The following is a 7,959-nucleotide window of genomic DNA, read 5'->3' on the forward strand; positions in this document are numbered from 1 at the left end:
CTGCACACCACAGTGAAGAGTAGCCCCCACTCACTGTAACTAGAGAAAGCCCATGTACAGCAATGAAGGCCCAATGCAGCCGATAACTAACTAAATAAATGTATTAAAAAATCATAATGACAAAAATTAAATACAAAGAAAAATATTAAAAGCAACAAGGGAAAAGCAAGAAATAACACACAAGGGAATCCCCATGAGGTGATCAGCTGATATTTCTGCAGAAACTCTGCAGGCCAGAAAACAGTGGCATGATATATTTAAAGTGATGAAAGGGAAAAACCTACAACAAAGAATACTCTACCCAGCAAGGCTCTCATTCAGATTTGACAGAGAAATCAAAAGCTTTACAGACGAGCAAAAGCTAAGAGAATTCAGTACCACCAAACCAGCCTTACAGCTAATGCTAAAGGAAATGCTCTAGGTGGGGGAAAAAAGAGGGCACAACTAGAAACAAGAAAATCACAAATGGGAAAGCTCACCAGTAAAGGCAAATATAAAGTAATAATAGAAAAATCATCCAGATGCAAATAGGATAACAAAACAAGCAACCATGAGAAGAGGAGATTACAAATGCAGGAAATGGGAACTGCATTTGAAATTAAGAGACAAGCAACTCAAAACAACTTTGTGTATATATAGACTGCTATATCAAAACCTCATGAGAACTGCAAACCAAAAATCTACAATAGATACACACAAAAAAGATAAAGCAACCCAAACACAACACTGCAGACCCAAACCACAAGAGAAGAGAACAAAACAAGGGAAGAAAGAAGACTGATAAAAACAAATCCAAAACAATTAAGAAAATGGGAATAGGAACATACATATCAATAATTACCTTAAATATAAATGGATTAAATGCTGCAAAAGCCATAGACTGGCTGAATGGATACAAAAATAAGACCCCTATATACACTGTCTACAAGAGATCCACTTCAGACCTAGGGACACATATAGAATGAAACTGAGTGGATGCCAAAAGATATTCCATGCAAATGGAAATCAATAGAAAACTGAAGTACCAATAGTCACACCAGACAAAATAGAGTTTAAAATAAAGTCTGTTATAAGAGACAGGGAAGGACACTACATAATGACCAAGGGATCAGCTCAAGAAGAAGATATAACAATTGTTAATATCTATGCACCCAATATAGGAGCATCTCAATATATGAGGCAAGTGCTAACAGCCATAAAAGGGGAAATCAACAGTAACACAATAATAGTGGGTGACTTTAACACCCAACTTACACCAATGGACAGATCATCCAGACAGAAAATCAATAAGGAAACACAAGACTTTAATGACAAATTAGGCCAAATGGAATTAATTGATATTTTTAGATCATTCCATCCAAAAGCAGCAGAATACACTTTCTTCTGAAGTGCGCATAACATTCTTCAAGATAGATTACATCTTTGGCCATAAATCAAGCCTTGGTAAACTTAAGAAAAATGAACTCATACCAAGCTTCTTTTATGACAACAACTCTATGAGATTAGAAGTAAATTACAGGGAAGAAAAACCTGTAAAAAACACAAATACACGGAGGCTAAACAATATGTTAATAAACAACCAATGGATCAGTTAAGAAATCAAAGAGGAAATAAAAAAAATACCTAGAGAAAAATGACAATGAAAACAAGATGATACCAAACTTAGGGGATGAAGCAAAAGCAGTTCTAAGATGCAAGTTTACAGCAATACAATCTTACCTCAGTAAACAAGAAAAATCTCAAACAACCTAACCTTACACCTAAATCAATTAGAGAAAGAGCAAACAAAACCCAAAGTTAGTAGAAAGAAAGAAATCAAAGATAAGAGCAGAAAGAAATGAAATAGAGACAAAAAATAAAAATAAAAAAGATCAATGAAACTAAAATCTGGTTCTTTGAAAAGATAAAGTTGATAAACCTTTAGCTAGACTTATCAAGAAAAAAAAGGAGAGGGCTCAATAAAATTAGAAATGAAAAAGAAGTTACAACTGACACCACAGAAATACAAAGGATCACAAGAGATTACTACAAACAACTATATGCCAAAGAAATGGACACCTAGAAAAAATAAATGAATTCTTAGAAAGGTACATTCTTCCAAGACTGAACCAGGAAAAAAACAGAAGATATGGACAGACCAATCACAAGCACTGAAATTGAAACTGATCAAAAAACTTCCAACAAATGAAAGTCCAGGACCAGATGGTGTCACAGGTGAATTCTATCAAACATTTAGAGAAGAGTTAACACCTATCCTTCTGAAACTATTCCAAAAAATTTCAGAGGAAGAAACACACCCACGCTCATTCTCTGAGGTCACCATCACCCCTGATACCAAAACCAGACAGAGATACCACAAAAGAAAATTACAGGCCAACACCACTGATGAACATAGACGCAAAAATCCTCAACAAAATACTAGCAAATAGAATCCAACAATACATTTAAAGGATCAAACACTGTGATCAAGTGGGATTTATCCCAGGAATGCAAGGATTCATCAATATACACAAATCAATTAATGTGACACACCATACTAACCAACTGAAGAATAAAAACCATATCATCATCTCTATAAATGCTGGAAAAGATTTTGACAAAATTCGACACCCGTTTATGATTAAAAACACTCCAGATAGTGAGCATGGAGGAAACCTACCTTAGCATAACAAAGGTCATATACAACAAACCCACAGCTAACATGGTTCTCAGTGGTGAGAAGCAAAGCATTTCCTCTTAGATTAGGAATGAGACAAGGATGTCCACTCTCACCCCTTTTATTCAACATAGCTTTGGAAGTCCTAGCCATGGCAACCATAGGAGAAAAAGAAATAAAAGGAATCCAAATTGGAAAAAAAAGTAAAACTATCACTGTTTGCAGATGACATGATACTCTACATAGAAAATCCTAAACATGCTACCAGAAAAGCACTAGAGCTCATCAATGAGTTTGGTAAAATTACAGGATAAAAAATTAATACACAGAAATCTCTTGCATTTCTATATACAAAACAATGAAAGACAGAAAGAGAAACTAAGGAAACAATCCCATTTGCCACTGCATCTAAAAGAATAAAATACCTAGGAATAAACTTATCTAAGGAGGGAAAAGACCTGTACTCTGAAATCTACAAGATGCTGATGAAAGAAATCAAAGATAACACAAACAGATCAAAAGATATACCATGTTCTTGAACTGGAAGAATCAATATTGTCAAAATGACTATACTATCAAAAGCAATCTACAGATTCAATGCAACCCCTGTCAAATTACCAATGGCATTTTTTACAGAATTAGAACAAAAATTTTTGTAATTTGTGTGGAGTCACAAAAGACCCTAAATACCCAAAGCAATCTTGAGAAAGAAAAATGGAGATGGAGGAATCAGGCTCCCTGACTTCAGACTATACTACAAAGCTATAGTAATCAAATGGTATGGTACTCACACAACAACAGAAGTATAGATGAATGGAACAGGACAGAAAGCCCAGAAATAAACCCACACACCCATGATCAATTAATCTACAATAAAGGAGGTAAGACTATACATTGGAGAAAAGACAGTCTCCTCAATAAGTGGTGCTGGGAAAACTGGACAGCGACATGTAAAAGAATAAAATTAGAACACTCTAACATCATCTACAAAAATAAACTCTAAAAGGATTAAAGCTCTAAATGTAAAACCAGATACTATAAAACTCTTAGAGGAAAATATAGGCAGAACACTCTTTGACATAAATTGCAGCAATATCTTTTTGGATCCACCTTCTAGAGTAATGAAAATAAAAACAGAGATAAACAAATGGGGCCTAATGAAACTCTTGCACAGCAAAGGAAACCATAAACAAAATGAAAAGACAACCCACAGAATGGGAGAAAATATTTGCAATCAATGTAACCAGTAAGGGATTAATCTCCAAAAAACACAAACAGCTCATGCATCTCAATATCAAAAAAACAAACGACCCAATCAAAAAATGGGCAGAAGATCTAAACAGACATTATTCCAAAGAAGACATACAGATGACCAAAAAGCACATGAAAAGATGCTCAACATCACTAATTGTTAGAGAAAGGCAAATCAAAACTACAATGAGGTATCACCTTACATCAGTCAGAGTGGCCATCATCAAAAAGTCTACAAGCAATAAATGCTGGAGAGAGTGTGGAGAAATGGGAACCTTTCTATGCTGTTGGTAGGAATGTAAACTGATACAACCGTTACGGAAAACAGTATGAAAGTTCCTTAAAAAACTAAATATAGAACTACCATGTGATCCATCAATCTCACTCCTTGCCATATATCCAGAGAAAACCATAATTTGAAAAGATACATGCACCCCAATGTTCGATGAAGAACTATTTACAATAACCAAGGCATGGAAGAAACCTAAATGTCCATCAACAGAGGAGTGGATAAAGATGATGTGGTACATACATACTATGGAATATTACTCAGCCATAAAAAAGAATGAAATAATGCCATTTGCAGCAACATGAATGGACGTAGAGATTATCATACTAAATGAAGTCAGAAAGACAAATATCATATGGTATCACTCATATGTGGAATCTATAAAAAATGATACAAATGAACTTATTTACAAAACAGAAAAAAGTCACAGATGTAGAAAACATACTTATGGTTACCAGGGGGAAAATGTGGGGAGGGATAAATTGGGAGATTGGGGTTGACTTATACACACTGCTGTATATAAAACAGATAACTAATAAGGACCTATTGCATAGCACAGGGAACTCCACTTGATACTCTGTAAAAGTTACATGGGAAAAGGACCTAAAAATGAGTGGATATATGTACAACTGATTGACTTTGCTATACACTTGACACTAACACAACATTGTATATTAACTATACTCCAATGAAATTTTTTTAAAAAACCTAAAAATAGAGCTACCATATTATCCTGCAATGAAATTTTTTTAAAAAACCTAAAAATAGAGCTACCATATTATCCTGCAATCCCACTCCCAGGCATATATCCAGAGAAAACCATAATTAGAAAAGATACATTCACCCCAATGTTCATTGCAGTACTATTTACAACAGACAAGACATGGAAGCAACCTATATGTCCACTGACAGATAAATGGATAATGAAGATGTGGTATATTTATACCATGGACTATATATACTTAGCCATAAAAAATAATTAAATAATGCCATTGGCAGCAACATGGATGGACCTAGAAATTATTATACTAAGTTTCGTAAGCCAGACAGAAAAAAATAATATCATATGATATCGCTTATGTGTGGCATCTAAAAAAAATACACAAGTGGACTCATATACAAAACAGACCAAAAGACAAAGAAAACAAATTAATGGTTACCAAAGGGGTTTGGGGAGGAAGAATAAATTAGGAGTTTGGGATTAACATATACACACTACTGTATATAAAATAACCAACCAGGACATACTGCATAGCACAGGGAATTTTATACACACACACACACACGTGTGTGTGTGTGTGTGTGTGTGTGTGTATAACTGAATCACTTTGCTGTATACCTGAAACTAACACAACACTATAAATCAACTATACTTCAATTTAAAAAAAAGAAAGTGGGGGTGGCAATACTCAGATAAAATAGACTTTAAAACAAAATCATAAAGAAAGAAAAAGGAGAGTATATAATGATAAAGAGATTAATACAAGAAGAGGATTGTACACTTGTTAACATATATGCACCCAACATAGGGGCAGTAAATACGTAAAACAAAGACTAACAGACATAAAAGGGGAAAGTGACAGGAATGCAATAATAGTTGGAGACTTTAACACCCCACTGATATCAATGGACAGATCCTCTAGTCAGAAAATCAATAAGGCAATAGAGATCCTAATTGACACAATAGACCAGTTGGACTTAACTCATACCTACATTCAAAAAAATAAAAAACGGAATATACATTCTTTCAAGTTTGAATGTAACAAATTTAAGAGGATAAACTATTTCAAGCATCTCTTTTGATCAAATGGTATGAAAGTAGAAATCAACCACAGAAAGAAAAACAAGAAATAAAGATTATATGGAGAATAAAAAACATGCTACTCAAAAACCAATGGGCTTGGGACTTCCCTGGTGGCGTAGTGGTTAAGAATCCACCTGCCAATGCGAGGGACAAGGATTCAGTCCCTGGTCTGGGAAGATCCTACATGCCATGGAGCAACTAAGCCCGTGAGCCACAACTACCGATCCCACATGCCACAACTACTGAAGCCTGTGTGCCTAGAACCCGTGCTTTGTAACAATAGAAGCCACCACAATGAGAAGCCTGTGCACCACAACAAAGAGTTGCCCTGCTCATTGCAACTAGAGAAAGCCTGTGCAGCAACAAAGACCAAACGTAGCAAATAAATAAATAAATAAGTTTATATATATATATATATATATATATATATATATATATATATATATAAAAACCAACGGGCCAATGATGAAATCAAAGATGAGATAAGAAAACACTTTCATACAGACAACAATGAAAACACAACCATACGAAATCTATGGGATGTAGCAAAAGCAGTTCTATCAGGGAGGTTCATAGCAATACAGGCTTTCCTCAAAAACCAAGAAAAATCTCGAATAAACAACTTAATGTACAACCCAAAAGAATTAGGAAAAGTAGACACAAACAAAGCCCAAAATTATCAGAAGGAAGTGAATAATAAAGATCAGAGAAGAAATAGAGATAAAAAATAGAAAAGAATAAAGCCAAGAGCTGATTTTTTGAAAGGATAACCAAAAATCAACAAACCTCTAGCCAGGCTCACCAAGAAGAAAAGAGAGAAGACACTCCCCACCCCCCAAAAAAAAATTAAGGAAAGAAGAAATATATGATCCTCCAGAAACACACAAAAAAAATCATAAGAAAATACTATGCACACTTTTATGCCAACAAATTGGACAACTTAGAAGAAATGGACAAGTTTCTAGAAACATACAGCCTGCCAAAACTGCATCAAGAAGAAACAATTTGAACAGACCAATTACTAGAAGCGAAATAGAATCTGTAATAAAAAACTAAAACAAACAAACAAAAACTCTCTGCAAACAAAAGTCCAGGACCAGATGGCTTCACAGGGGAATTCTATCAAACATACAAAGAACTTATACTGATCCCTCTCAAACTCTTTTAAAAGACTGAAGAGAACACTCCCACAATCATTCTATGAAGCCACTATCACCCTGACCCCAAAACCAGACAAAGACAATATCAAAAAAAAAAAAAAAAGAAAGAAAATTACAGGCCAATATCTTTGATAAATATGGATGCAAAAATCCTCAACAAAATATTAGCAAACTGAATCCAACAACACATAAAAGGGATCAACACTACAATCAATTTGGATTCATTCCAAGGTCGCAAGCATAGTTCAACATATGCAAATCAATGTGATACACTGCATCAACAAAAGACAAAAACCATATGGTCATCTTAATAGATTCAGATAAAGCTTTCGACAAAATTCAGCATCCGTTCATGACACAAACTCACCAAAGTGGGTACAGAGGGAACATATCTCAACATAATAAAAGCCATTTATGACAAACCCACAGCCAATATAATATTTAATGGTGAAAAGCTGAAAGCCTTACTGCTAAATTCTGGAACAAGACAAGGATGCCCACTCTCACTACTGCTCAACATAGTGTTGCAAGTCTTAGCCACAGCAAACAGACAAGAAAAAAATGAAAGGTATCCAAATTGGAAGGGAAGAGGTAAAATTGTGTTTATATTCAGATGACATGATACTCCATGCAGAAAACCCTAAAAACTCTACACAAAAACAATTAGTAATAAGTGAATTCAGCAAGGCATCAGGATACAAGATTAATATACAGAAATCTGTTGCATTTCTTTACATTAAAAGAAATAGAGAAAGTTAAAACACAATCCCATTTAAAATCACGTCAAAAAATACCTGGA

The sequence above is a fragment of the Hippopotamus amphibius genome, chromosome 1, assembly GCF_030028045.1.
Source record: "Hippopotamus amphibius kiboko isolate mHipAmp2 chromosome 1, mHipAmp2.hap2, whole genome shotgun sequence".
Classification (NCBI taxonomy): Eukaryota; Metazoa; Chordata; class Mammalia; order Artiodactyla; family Hippopotamidae; genus Hippopotamus; species Hippopotamus amphibius.